Source organism: Trichechus manatus, unplaced genomic scaffold, assembly GCF_000243295.1.
Source record: "Trichechus manatus latirostris isolate Lorelei unplaced genomic scaffold, TriManLat1.0 scaffold00143, whole genome shotgun sequence".
Lineage (NCBI taxonomy): Eukaryota > Metazoa > Chordata > Mammalia > Sirenia > Trichechidae > Trichechus > Trichechus manatus.
This window is the reverse complement of record NW_004444079.1, coordinates 6,947,260-6,961,088: the sequence shown is the minus strand read 5'-3', so window position 1 is coordinate 6,961,088 and position 13,829 is coordinate 6,947,260.

The window sequence follows — 13,829 nt, the reverse complement described above, 5'->3', positions numbered from 1 at the left end:
ACTAACCAGTTGCTGCCGTGCAGCTCCAACTCATGGTGACGCCACGTGTGTCAGAGTAGAACTGTGCTCCATAGGGTTTTCAATGGCTGATTTTTCAAAAGTAGATCTCCAGGACTTCCTTCCAAGGCTCGTCTGGGTAAAGTTAAACCTCTAACCTTTCAGTTAACAGCCGAGCTCTTAACTGTTAGCACCACTTAGGGACCAATCTCTCTCTTTCTCTCTCTCTCTCTCTATATATATATATATAAAACCAAAAAACCAAACTCGTTGCAGTCCAGTGGATTCCGACTCATAGAAGATATATATATATATATATATTCTTGCTTCCAAACCTCCAGTGCATCTCCATGGTCACAGGACAAGATCTAAATCCAGGCATTGGGGCCCTACTCACTTCCTTAGCTTCTCCCACCCCAGCACTCCCTCCCCACGTAGCCTGGGCTCCACCAGTACCCAGCACCTGGCCCTTTCAAGAATTGGCAGCCTTGGCCCTCTTGGCACATGCTCTTCCTCAGCCAGGACGCCTTACATTTGCCTCCCCACCGCCTGAACTTTCTTTTACCCTTCAGTGGTATAGAAATAGTACCTCCTCTGTAAAGCTGTCGTCAGGCTCAAAGAGAACGTGAGTCACTTCCTCCTCTGTTCTCCCATTGCTTTGTGTACACACCTCTATTAAGACATTTATTCCATTGAGTGGTAATTATTCCTTTATGGCTTGCCCCCCGCCGCCCCAACCTCCCCACCCCCATACCCAGACCGTGAGTTCCTCAAGCAGGGAACTAGTTCCTTCTCACCTTCCCAGCATCAGCACCAAGCCTGGCACGCGCAGGGGGGTTTGGGGTTGGATGAGGGTTGGGCAGAACGCGGTGAGGTGGGGGGAGGGGATCCCCCAGAATCTCGGGGCATCCTGCCGGGGTGGCGATGGTGCTAGGGGAGTCAGCCCACAAACTGCCCCTCTTGGGTTGTTTTTTCTTGCCCCCTCCGGAGGGGGATCAAAGGCACAAGTCGGTGCGCGCCACCTTGCAAGGGGAGCCCAGCTAATTGGACAAACAAAAGCCTCGAGTTCACCGTCGGTGGGGAGAGAATTGCAAGAGCTCTCGACAGCAAATTAGGCGTTTAAAGCCAAGCACAGTGGCTTTCGGAGATTAAATGCATTATAGATTTGCTAAAGGAGAGGCGAGTCAAAGAAGAGGTAGACAGATCATTGCTACCCTTCAGGCAGCGGGGTGGGCGGGGGACGCTCAGCGGCCGTCGCGCAATCACCGCGACTTGAATGCGAGACACGCGGGCTTAATTTTTCATTTACAATCAAGGCCACGTCGCCCCTTCTCGTAGTCCCAGAAACACCAGGCCTTCCTCGGGTTTCTTTCACAGGCCGCATTGCCGAGAGAAGGGAAAATTATCCCGAGATAATAGTGCTGATTATGGGACGGCAAGTGGCTGGGAAGAGCTGCCGGCGCCTACAGATGAGGAGCCGGAGAGGGCTGGGGTGCGCCGGGCCGGGGGTGCGCGGGGCCGGAGGTGCGCAAACCCATCCCCACGCTCCTGCCCTGCCCGAATTGCAGGCGGGGATCTCACACCTTTGCCCTGAATGAATGCGCAGCTCCGGAGATACCTTTGGCCTTCTTGGGAAGTTCTTTCCCTTCATTTCGTCCCTACTCTTCTTTTAATGAACAAGAAAATGAACAGACAATTTCTCAATGCAGAGAATTCAAAGAAGGCCGTGGGGGGCTGGAAGCAGAGCATTTGGGATTACAGGAGGTGGCATTACAGGAGCCAGACTCTGAGAATGGGGACCTGAGTCCTGGTCCCCGCACCTGCTGCAAGCTCCCGTGTGAGTCTGGGTAAGTGAGTGCCCCTCTGGACTCCAGTAGCCGCACCTGAGAAGCAGGTAGGACCTGCTCCTATTCTATTTTATGCCTCACAGCCTGGAGTGGAGAAGGTTAAACGTCTTTATGCCCTGAAGAAATCTGGAAAGGGAGCTGAGTGATTCTCAATCTCTTCTAAAAAGGATTCAAAAGAAAATTAACTGGAGTTGCAGTTTGAGAGACCTAAAAAAAGAATTCTCACAGAGGGGAGTTGTTAGAACACGAAATTGTTACAACGGAAGGTTACAAAACCTTTTCTTTAACACTTTAAAGAATAACAGCAATGCATTATTCCTGGTGGACTGTGTGCCTGCCTCCTCAGAGGTGAGACTGGATGAACCCACTGCCCCTGAGCCTCCCAGTTTGACTTAATTAGATCATCTATTTATCCAGCCTCTTCTATGGGCCTGACACTTTGTATATATATGGACACTTTGTATATCCAGGCACTTTGCACGTTTTGTTTAATTTCCTCTTTGCTTCACACCTGGGGTGGGGGTAAACCAAACCCATTGTCGTCCAGTCGCTTCCGGCTCATGGTGACCTATAGGGTTTTCTTGGCTGTAATCTTTACAAAGGCAGAGCGCCAGGCCTTTCTTAAACAGCGCCACTGGGTGGCTTTGAACCACCAAACTTGAGATTCGTAGTTGAGCACAAACTGCCTGGGTGTCTTATTTGTAAAACAAGCACAGGAAGTTTGGTGACTTTGCCATAGTCACCACTAGCAATATGTGGGACTTGAATCTGAACACACATCTGGCTACTTTCAAAAGCCATGCTCTTTCCAAGGCACAGTCCTCTCTTGCTAGAAAGAGGCAGCAAGGAGGTAAAGAAGTGTGCTCCGCTAGGGCATTTCCACCCAGCGGAGGGTGGGCTGCCTGATCCCCCACTCGCTTGAACAAACAGCATTCGTGGTGAAGGAGAGGTGAGTCTGCGGTGCATCCTGCATGACCCCTTTGCAGAGGTGGCTGCAGAGCCCAGGCTGGCCCTGTGGGCGTGAAGGAGGGGCATCTCGAACTCCCAGTGGGCGGGACATCTGGCGCTGGGACTTCAGAGACTGCAGCACTGACTGAGGGCGGTCACCTGTGATCAAATATTCTTTTTACTTCTTTTTCATGCTTGGAGAATCGCCGCCATGAGGCCATTTGCTTCCTGACATTGTAGTGGTGCAGGCCATTAAGTCCTGGGAGAAAGAGGAGGGGCTGTCAGACCTCAAGGGCCAGCTAGGGGGTGGCTGGGCCGCTGAGGAGCCCAGAGCCCCACTCATGGCCCGGAAAGCTTTGTCTCTCTCAATGCCTGCCAAGGACCCACGTCCACACCCCATGGATAGACCTTGTGGCTTCCATAGAAAGAAGCCACGGCCCCTGCTTCCCCCAACCCGCTAGTTCCCACAGGAACACATGGCTGAAATGCCCCTGGGTGCTGAGTGGAAGTTGCAGGCCAAGGGCCAAAAGGCACAGCTGCAGGTGAGAAAGGAGACAGGGGCTATTGGGCCAGACTGCAAGGGGCAAATCCCATCTCCACCACCTGCTGGCTTGGCGTCCTTGAGCACATGTGACCTTTTATCCACAGTTTCCTCTTGTGTAGATGGTGATGGTGCTAGTACCTCCCTCAAAGAGTAGTTTGGACCATTTCAATGAGTTCATGCATCTGAAGTATTTGGGAAAATGTCTGCTGCATACATAATAAACACTGTGTAAGTGTTAACTATTGTTATTATTACTGCCCCCACTACCATTACAGGAGCCCTGGTGGCACAGTGGTTAAGAGCTATGGCTGCTAACCAAAAGGTCAACAGTTCAAATCCACCAGCCGCTCCTTGGAAACTCTGTGGGGTGGTTCTACTCTGTCCTATAGGGTTGCTGTGGGTCGGAATGGACTCGACAGCAATGGGGTTGGTTTGGTTTGACTACCACTACAAAAACTACTTCTATGAAAGGATAAAAGCAGGACTGGGAGAAACAAAGAAGAGATCTTTTTTTTTTTTTTTTTTCCTTTCAAATATGATCCCTTCCCTGCTAGCTAAGCACCAGAAACCTGCCCCGGGCTCTTCTGGAATGTTAGAACCCAGCCTTGCTTAGGAAAGGGCTATGCTGTAAAGCACAGGCTCCAGAGAGAGGGGACTGAGTGGACAAGGGTCTCCAACTCATCTTGGTTTGCCTGGTTTTAGCACTTCAAGTCTCCTGTCCCAGGAGCCTCCTTATTCCTGGGCACCCAGGATGCTTGGCCACCCTATGTCAACACTTCTAAGAAGACAGCAGTGGGGCCCAGATTCAACCACAAGGGCAAGTGCTTAACATACACTGCAGTGGGGTTGAACACCTCCCTCCCTCCCTGCTTCCTTCCATCCTTCTCTTACCTTCCCCTCCCCTCCTGCCTTCCTCCTCCCCTGCTTCCTTCCTTTCTTCCTTCCCTTCTTCCCTCCTTCCTTCTTTCCCTCCCTCTTTCTTCCCTCTCTCCCTCCCATCCTTACTTTCTTTACTCCCTCTTTCCTTTTTCTGTGCCTCCCCTCCTTTCTCCCCCCTCCTCCCTCCATCCTTCTTTCCTTCATTTCTATTCTCCTTTTCTCCTTCACTCCCTCCTTCCCTCCCTCCCTCCTTCCTACCTTCCCTTCTTTCTTCTCTTATTTATTTATTTAGCCTAAATCCGCCGCTTTCCCTCTCCCCCCTAATGTGCCCACCTTGCACACACACCTGTGGAGGGAGAAACCAGAACCTGCAGTTAAGGAATGGGGGAACATCTGTCATGTTACCAGCCTCTGTGGCGTAGTGGTTAAGTGCTATAGCTACTTACCATAAACGTTGACAGTTCAAATCTACCAGCTGCTCCTTGGAAGCTCTGTGGGGCAGTTCTACTCAGTCCTATGGGGACACTATGAGTCGGAATCGACTCGACGGCAACGGGTTTGATTTTTTTTTTGGCTGGTGGCCTGGAAGGGGCCCAGTCCAACGTTGATATGTATTAATGCAAAAAGCTCTTTCTGGAGGGGGGGGTGAAGTTTTTTTTGAAAGTCCCAACTCCCTCTGCGTGGCCCTGGAGACACTAGAGAGCAGATACCAGCGGCCCCTGAAGCAGCTGAGAGGAAAATGGGGAGAAGCTAGAGCGCCATGTGAAAGGCCTGTGCTCCCTTCCTCTGAACAGAAGTTTAGGTAGCAGTTTGGGGATTTCATAGGACCTTTCCTGGCAGGTTGGACAGGCTACCCCTCGCTGTCCAGGTGTGTGTGTGTTTATCTCAGAGAGACAGTGGTGGCTGGAGAGCAGGCGAGGGGTCGGGTGCGGAAGGGCAGACATGAGCAGACACGTGTGCACGTGTGGTGCAGGGCTGATTGACAAGATCTGGGAACAAAGCTCCTGGATTCAATCAGTCTCCCCGCACCCTGGCAAACAGTTCTGAAAGGCAATTAAGTGAGATTGGAAAGGGAACCTGAGGAGGGAGGGCGAGAGGGCCAGAGCGCTAGGAGAGGGCTCCAAACAGATGAGGCCTGGGGCTTTGGTGATAGCCCTTTCCTGCCATTCGGGGTGGGTCAGGGATTGGGGGCAGGGGCACAGGCATCACATCTCGGGACCCACACCACCTGGGTGTCTGCGTCCCGGGCTGCAGAGCTGTGCCTGGAAAGCTGTGGTGCGGAGGGCTCCTCCCTTGTACACAGGGCCGGGTTACCCAATAAGCAAGGTACGCATGGGCCCAATTGTGCCTTCCCGCCAATCTGCAGTGCACAGTTTCACCTGTTGCCCACCACGGCAAAGATGTGCTGAAACCCATGTGAAAGTGCTCACCACAGATTAGCAATGAAATGAAGCCCGTGCGTACCGTGCTTACTGGTTAATCCACACTTGCTCATACACGGTTGAGCCCTGGTGGCATATTGTTTAAGAGCGACGGCAAACTGTGGCTGCTAACCAAAAGGTTGGCAGTTTAAATCCACCAGCTGCTCCTTGGAAGCTCTATGGGGCAGTTCTACTCTGTCCTGTAGGGTCGCTATGAGTCAGAATTGACTCAACGGTGACGGGTTGTTCACAGTAGGTGGTTAGGACACAGATGTTCTGGCCCCAATGGGAGGACCTTCGCTGTTCTCCATGTTCTTCTCCTCAGCCTCACCCACCTCAGGGGGACTCAATGTGTCCTAGGGGACAGGGCCAGCACAGACGAGCTCCTCTCCTCTGCAGTCCTGCTCTGTGGCTCTGGTTTTGAAGATGGGAACCAGGAAGGAGTTCCTGAAGGACATTCCCAGGATTGGAAGCAGGGTCTTTTGATGGTTGTATTCTCTGACCTCCTCCCTGGGCCCCTAACAGCTTTTGCAAGCTGCGGTGGGTGATGGGTGGGTGGAAGGGCTTCTTACCTCCATCAGGTAGAAAGCGGCTCTGGGCAGGCGAGAGCTCGGGCCCAGGGCTGCTTGGGCACTGGGTCTCTCCTTCCTTCATTCTGGAGAGGAAGCTGGCCCCAGCTGCCTCCCTGGGAGTCAGTAATGCCACCCAGACTTTAAATGAAACCACCCCTCACAAAGGCGACCTGTGAAACAGTTGGGATGACTCAGTGCTGGACCATCCCCACAGGCAGGAAGACAATTCACAGCCCAGGTGCCGAGAGTGGGAAGTCAGTCCCGGTTCTGAAGGGGAGCAAGCCCAGCAGTAGTCCTGTAGCTGCAGGGCCCTGGCCCTGTTTATAATCCTGTCACATCCCCTGACATACTGAATATCCATGTGTTGTTCTTTCCCCAGTGAAATGTAAGCTTCATGAGAGCAGGGACTGGTTTTTAAAACTGCCGTCTCCTGAGCATCTAGAAGAGTGCTATGTACCCATGTTGTTGTTGGGTGCCTTTGAGTCCATTCTGCCTCATAGCGACGCCATGTGACCGAGTAGAACTGCCCCATAGGGTGTTTTAGGCTGTAATCTTTACAGAAGCCGATCGCCAGGTCTTTCTCCCGTGAAGCCACTGGGTGGGTTCAAACCGCCAACCTTTCGGTTAGCAGTCCAGCGCTTAATTGTTGCACCACCAAGGCTCCTTGCTAAATACACATAGCAGGTGTCAATAAAAATTGTTGAATGAATGAGGCAACATTATTCCTGCTCCTCAGCCTCCGTTTACACACGATGAAACGGATGGAGATGGTGTTAGGGATTGAATTACGTCCCCCCAAAGGATATGCTGAATCCTAATCTCTGGTGCCTGTGAATATGACCTTGTTTGGAAATAGGATCTTGGAAGATGTTTTCAGTTACATTACCGTGAAGTCATACTGGAGTAGGAGCCCGGGTGGCACGGTGGTTACGAGCTCAGCTGCTAGCCAAAAAGTCAGCAGTTCGCGTCTACCAGCCTCTCGTTGGAAACCCTGTGGGGTAGTTTTACTCTGTCCTACAGGTTCGTTAGGAATTGGAATCGACTGGAGGGCAACAGGGTTTTTTTGTTGTTGTTGTTTTGTTTTGTTTTGTTATACTGGAGTAGAGCGGGTCCTAATCTAATCTAAGTGTTGTCCTTATAAAAGAGGAAAAGAGACACAGACCAACAGAAAGAACAGACTAGAAGACGTCTCTATAAGCCAAGAGTGCCTGGGACTGCCAGAAGCCGTGGGAGACAGCAAAGGACCTACCGCTAGAGACTCTGGAGGAGCATGGATGGCATGGCCGATGTAGCGATTTGGACTTCTGGCCTCCAGAACTGTGAGACAATAAATGTGTGTTCTTGTAAGACACCTAGTTTGTGATACTTTGTTACGCAGCGTTAGGAAACGGACACAGATGGGTTAATGAACTCACCCATAAGGGTCTCTCCCCTGACTTTTTAGGGAAGGAGAGCTTACCAACAGCCATCACTCCCTGGAAGTTCTTCTACTAGTCTGACTTGCTTCCTTCCTGGAAAGAACAGCCCATTTCTACCAGTAAAGATCAGCCGCATTCCTTATGGAGGCCCCTCTTCAGGTGAAGTGAATGGGTACAGGTGAGGGTGAAGGAAAAGTTCTCACTTCCCACCTCGAAGTCTTTGGTTTTAGTAGAAACTGCCTCTACTGTACATCTGTCTTTTACTGCGTGGAAGGGGAGGGAGCCTTTAAATTACTTTAGCTATAGATTTCACAATTACTCTCCCTCTCTCTAATTTGGATGTTAATGTATTAGCTACGGCTTTGCCTTCTAGGCTAGAAATTGTTTTTTTTCCCCCCGCCCTGAAATTATACATACAGATAGAGTAGTGTTCATTAAACTAAGATTAGGAGAGGATAATATGGGAGAGGTATGTAATCTTTTGCAAATGGTTAGTAAATTGGAACTACCCCAATTACAATCTTGTTCATGACACGGGGCTGAATTACTCTGCCAGGGACGGGAGCCTCAGCCGCAGCTCTGCTCGGCTCCCATTTCATAAATATTGTATACACATGATATTCTCAGCCATCTGCTTCGCTGGTCGCCGAGCACATTTTCTGACTTTCTCTTTGACTGCAGAGAGAGGCAGGAGCAGGACAGCCATCCTGCCTGCCTGCCCCGGAGCCCAGCGAGGCCGGCTCTCTACAAGGGTTCGGTTGACACCGTATGCCTAGGCCTTGTTCCCACGGATACGCGCCAGGCCGGGTGAAGCCCTGCTCACTGGCATATGCCCCCACTCATGCCTCTAAGGGTCCCAAGAGTCTCACCAAGCAGCTACCTGGGAGGTGTGTGGTGAGGCCGCACTGGGAGGGAGGGATCATCTCTGGAAATGGGCATGCGGAGACTGACAGGGTGAGTTAGAGACCATGCATTGGTCACTGGCTCAGGGCGTGGGGTCTGGGTGATGCCCTGGGTTGGGCTGTGACGTTATATCTCTGCCTTGCAGGGAATGACGTTCCGAGAGCACAGAGTGATACACCCCAGGTTCTCACAGAGGCTGGCCCATCACTTCCACTCACCTCTTTGGGTCTGGCCAGATCTGTGCTTTGTTTCCCTAAAATCCCGTTTCTTTCAAAGAGATAGTGAAGTATAGTGATTAAGAGTGAGGACCCTGGAGTCAGAGTATCTGGGTTTAAATCCTGCCCTGCTGTTTATTAACCAGTTGCATGATCCTGAGCAAGTAGTTTGACCACGTTGTTTCCAGGTTTCCCCATCTATTAAATGGATATGCTAATAATGATACGTATCCCACAGGGGGAGCCCTGGTGGGGCAGTGGTTAAGAGCTCAACTGCTAACCAAAAGGCCAACAGTTGGAATCCACCGGCCACTCCTTGGAAACTCTATGAGGCAGTTCTACTCTGTCCTATACGGACGATATGAGTTGGAATCGACTTGACTGCAATGGGTCTGGATTTTTTTTTTTTTTTTAATATTTCATAGGGTGGTGAGTGAATACTTAAAACAGTGCTAAAAAAAAAACAAAAAAAAACAAAAACCTGTTGCCATCAAGTCGATTTCACTCATAGTGACTCTATAGGACAGAGTAGAACTGCCTTATACAGTTTCCAGGGAGTGCCTGATAGATTCAAACTGCCGGCCCTTTGGTTAGCAGTCGTAGCTCTTAACCACTACCCCACCAGGGTTTCCAGAACAGTGCCTAGCATACAGTAAGTGCTCAATAAATGTTAGCTATTATTTTATTGCAAAGGTATTGTGGGTCTCTTCCTGTGGATCTTGGCATCATCCACAAAATTCGTGCTACATGTAAACTCCGAGAGTATCTGTGCTAGGTGTAAACTCTAAGCAGGAAGGGCCAGATGCTTTTTGAGTCTTTAGCAATGTACCCAGCATCATGTTTTATGGAGGTTATGAAATTCCCTTCTCACATTCTTTGAAGCAGGTATATTATTATGCCCATTGTACAGATGAGGAAGGTGAGGCTCAAAGCACTTTCAAAAACAGATTTCGTATTGTGCCTTGTTTAAAATTTTTAGTTTACCACTTGTTTTAAGATAAAATCCAAAACCCTTAGTACGGCTGATGTTGTGTTGGTGTGAGGTGCCATCGAGTAGATTTTGACTCATAGCGACCCCACGTGACAGTGTAGAACAGCCCCATAGGGTTTTGTAGGCTGTAATATTCACGGAAGTACATCACCAGGTCTTTCTCCAGCAGAACCACTGGGTAGGTTCAAACTGCCAACCTGATGGTTAGCAGCTGAGCTCTTAACCATTGTGCCACCAGGGCACCTTAATATGGCCCATAAATCCTTCACAGTCTGGTTCTAGCCCACCTCCTTGTTCGGCCCTCGTCACTTTTGGCATTCCTACCACACTGACCTGTTCTGTGTCCTCTAACACATACCTGCCCTCCCACTTTGGGGCCTTCGCACATGCTGCTCCTTCCTCTGATTTTGACCTCCCCTTCCTTCTGTAGCTAATTAATTCCTACTTATCCCTTAGGTCTTGATTTATATTTCCCCAGGGAAGTTTTCCTTAACCCCGCAGACTAGGTCAGGCCTCATCAATATATGCTTTCATAGCAACCCGCATGAGTCCTTCATAGCACCTCTTACAACTGTAGCTAAATCCCTAACTGTATGTTTGCTGTTTGCCTTCTAGAGTGCAGGCTCCATGGGGGCAAGGTCTGTGTTAGTCTGGAGAGGCTGGGCTTTGGAGTGGAAACAAATACATCTCAGATCTCATGTGTCTGTCTCATGCTACTTGTCTCATGTGGCTCAGCAGAGGGCCCTGCTGCACCTGGTCACTCAGGGATCCAGGGCAGTGGAATACGCAGCCTTCTTGGTGGTGGCTGCAGCAGGGAACTACCCTGGAGAATCATGTGTGGGCTGGGAAACCATAGCGTCAGGCCCAAAGTGACACATATCCCTTCTGCTCAATGTCACTGGCCAGAACTAGTTAGATACTTTGCCCAGCTGCAAGGGGCTGGAAAATGTAAGGGTACAAAAGGAATATTTGGTCTGCCACAGGGACCTGATCCAACTTGTTCCCTTATGAGTTCTCTATGCCTAGCACATTGCTTGGCACATAGTGAAAAACAGTTGTTGTAGAGTCTTTTCTGACTCATGGCAACCCCATGTGTGTCAGAGTAGAACTGTGCTCCATAGGGTTCTTAATGGCTGGTTTTTTGGAAGTTGATCACCAGGCCTTTCTTCTGAGGCACCTCTAGGTGAACCTGAACCACCAACCTTTTAGTTAGCAGCCAAGAGCTTTAATATTTGCACCATCGAGGAACTCCATAGTGCATAGTGGGAACACCAAAAAATATCCATTGAAAGAATGAGCATGTCATTGTAAATGGGTCAAGGTCACACAGTGATCACACAGTGGTGGAGCTGGCCTTTGGTCCACCATCCTTCCAATTTCAAAACCTTTGGCCTTTGCTCTGTACCTTGTTTGTCACCCCAGTTTAGGAATACTTTTTTGTCTCAATATGTAGAAGAAAACAGAGTATCATGCATTTAGGCACTTAACAGATTTGTTTTTCCTGATGAAGGTGATGAAAGTTGCATGTCCTCCAATCAGCCTTGCAATCAGTCATTCGGCCACTCACCTGAGACAAGTGGCATCTCAAGTTCAGCCCACGTTTCTTAAGTGCCTACTGTGTGCCAGGCGTATTGGTGAGTGTGCACAAAAGCCTGGGGAAGGAGCACTCTTACTGCTGCTTGACAAGTGACACTGGGGCTCAGTGTGAAGCCTAGATTCAAACACAGTTTGCAGACTGTAAGTCCGGCGTTTTTCCCCTATAGCTGTCAGTGGTTCTCACACTTCAGTGTGCATCAGAATCAACTAGTTGTTGTTGCTGACTCATGGTGACCCCATGCACAATGGAACAAAATGCTGCCCAGTCCTGCTCCATCCCCATGATTAGTTGCCCATCAGACCCTTGCGATCCATGGGATTTTCACTGGCTGATTTTTGGAAATAAATCACCAGACCTTTCTTCCTCATTTGTCTTAGTCTGGAAGCTCCACTGAAACCTGTTCAGCTTTATAGCAACACGCAAGCCTCCACTGATGGATGGGTGGTGGCTGCACCATGAGGTCCATTGGCCAGGAATCGAACTCAGGTCTTCCACATGGAAAATGAAAATTCTACCCATGAATCACCTAGCCAAACCAAAAACCCATTGCCATTGAGTCGATTCCAACTCACAGCGACCTTATAGGACTGAGTAGAACTGCCTCATAGAGTTTCCAAGGGGTGCCTAGTGGATTCGAACTGCTGACCTTTTGGTTAGCAGCCATAGCTCTTAACCACTGTGCCTAGAGGACTCCTTAAAAAGCTGATTAGCTGGGCTTCACCCCCAGAACTTTCGATTCAATAAATATGGGAGGGTCCCGAGAACTTGCATTTTTAAAGAGCTCACAGATGCTGCCGTGCTTGTGGTTGAGTGACTGCATTCTGAGACTCGCTGCCCTGCAGCGGCCACCCAGTGGTGAGGGGCAGTCCCTTGTTAACTTGGCTCAGGTGTCAGGGCTGGGGGAGGGCGGGGAAGATTAACATCTAGGGCAGCTGATATTTGGTGCTTATCTGTGAGGCTGCCTACAGTCGAAGTCTGTAAAATGAGGGGGCTGGACTGGATGAGTCCCAAGGTCTTCTGCAGATCTGACATTCTATATTCTATGATTGGATGAACGAAACCAAAGCTACAGATTCCATTTAAGTCTCTTCCTAGGTGGGAAGTGCTACAGACTAAAAATTGTATAACAGTAAATACCCAGGGAAGTCAAGGAGTTATCTAACGGCTGTGGTGTGCTCAGCATATCCTAGGGCTGTGGGGAATCCAAGATGAGATAAGACATGACCCTGCTGCATGAACAGCCTGGTTTTGGAGACAAAATACACCCTTGAAACAATGAGAGAAAAATGTGTCAGGATACAACCAAGTGCTAATTGACGTGAGTCTGTTTAGGGGCTTTCAGCAGACTCACAAAGCCCCAAGGAGGCGTTAAGATTCCTGCAGCCTAGAAGTTTGACAATAACCAACAACTAATGTTAGTGTAGGAGTCCCTGGGTGACTCAGGCAAAAGGTTGTTTGTTCGAATTCACCTTTTGAGGTGCCTTGGAAGAAAGGCCTGGCAATCTACTTCCAAAAGATCACTGCCATTGAAAGCCCTGTGGAGCACAGTTCTACTGTGACACACATGGGGTCACCAGGAGCTGGAATCGACTTGACAGCAACTCGTGTGTTTTTTTGTTTTGTCTTTTTTTTTTTTGCTTAACATTTGTGTAAGTCCTTTGTCATTTACACAGCACTTTTATCTACATGATCCCCACAACCTGTTGCGGGTGAATATTTTAAGGATGAACAAACAGATTCAGAGACTTGTCCAAAGTCAGCTTTTATCAAGTGGTGACGTTGGGGTTTGAACCTGGGTCTGCTGATATCAAAGCCTGTGTTCTTTAAATGGTTGGGCAGGAGGAACAAGGGAGACAGTACAAGCAAGTCACGTCCCACCTGGGCCAGGTGGAAGATCTTTAGTGAGAAGACTTGGCAGAAGAGGTTAGGTGGCTGAGGTATAGGACAGCTTAATAGGAAGCCTTCTTGGGATCCTTGAGTATGATGGGAATGCTAACGCTCATGGAATGGCTGCAACAGGTGTGTTTCAGTAGCTCACATTTTCACCCAGGGTTGCTGGTGGGGAGTAGCCAGGGCCCCTTCCCAGTGCACAGTAGCAGAGTTATTCTGGATCCCAGAAGCTCTGAGCTTCCGCTGCCTCCCTCCAGGCCACTGACCAGTCCATCCAACATCTTTCTGTGAATTTTAAAAAAGGCATCCTTTCCTCCAAGGGGCTGCAAGTCAGTGTCTGGGCATAAAGCCTGGCTAGTGGAGGGTGGGCTGGATTCTGGTGCCTGCTCACTCCTTGATTTGACACACTTGTCAGGTGAATAACCTGGGCAACCATATCTGGTAGCCTTTATTTCCTCCCAACACACACGTGCACGTACCTGTACAGACACTCTCACACTCACACATATGCAAGCATACCCTCGCCCTCTCCTTGCCCCAGGGAATTCACTTCTGCGGGAGAGACTGAAAACCTCTATGATTTCAAGGTGCTTCACTCCCTCCTTCC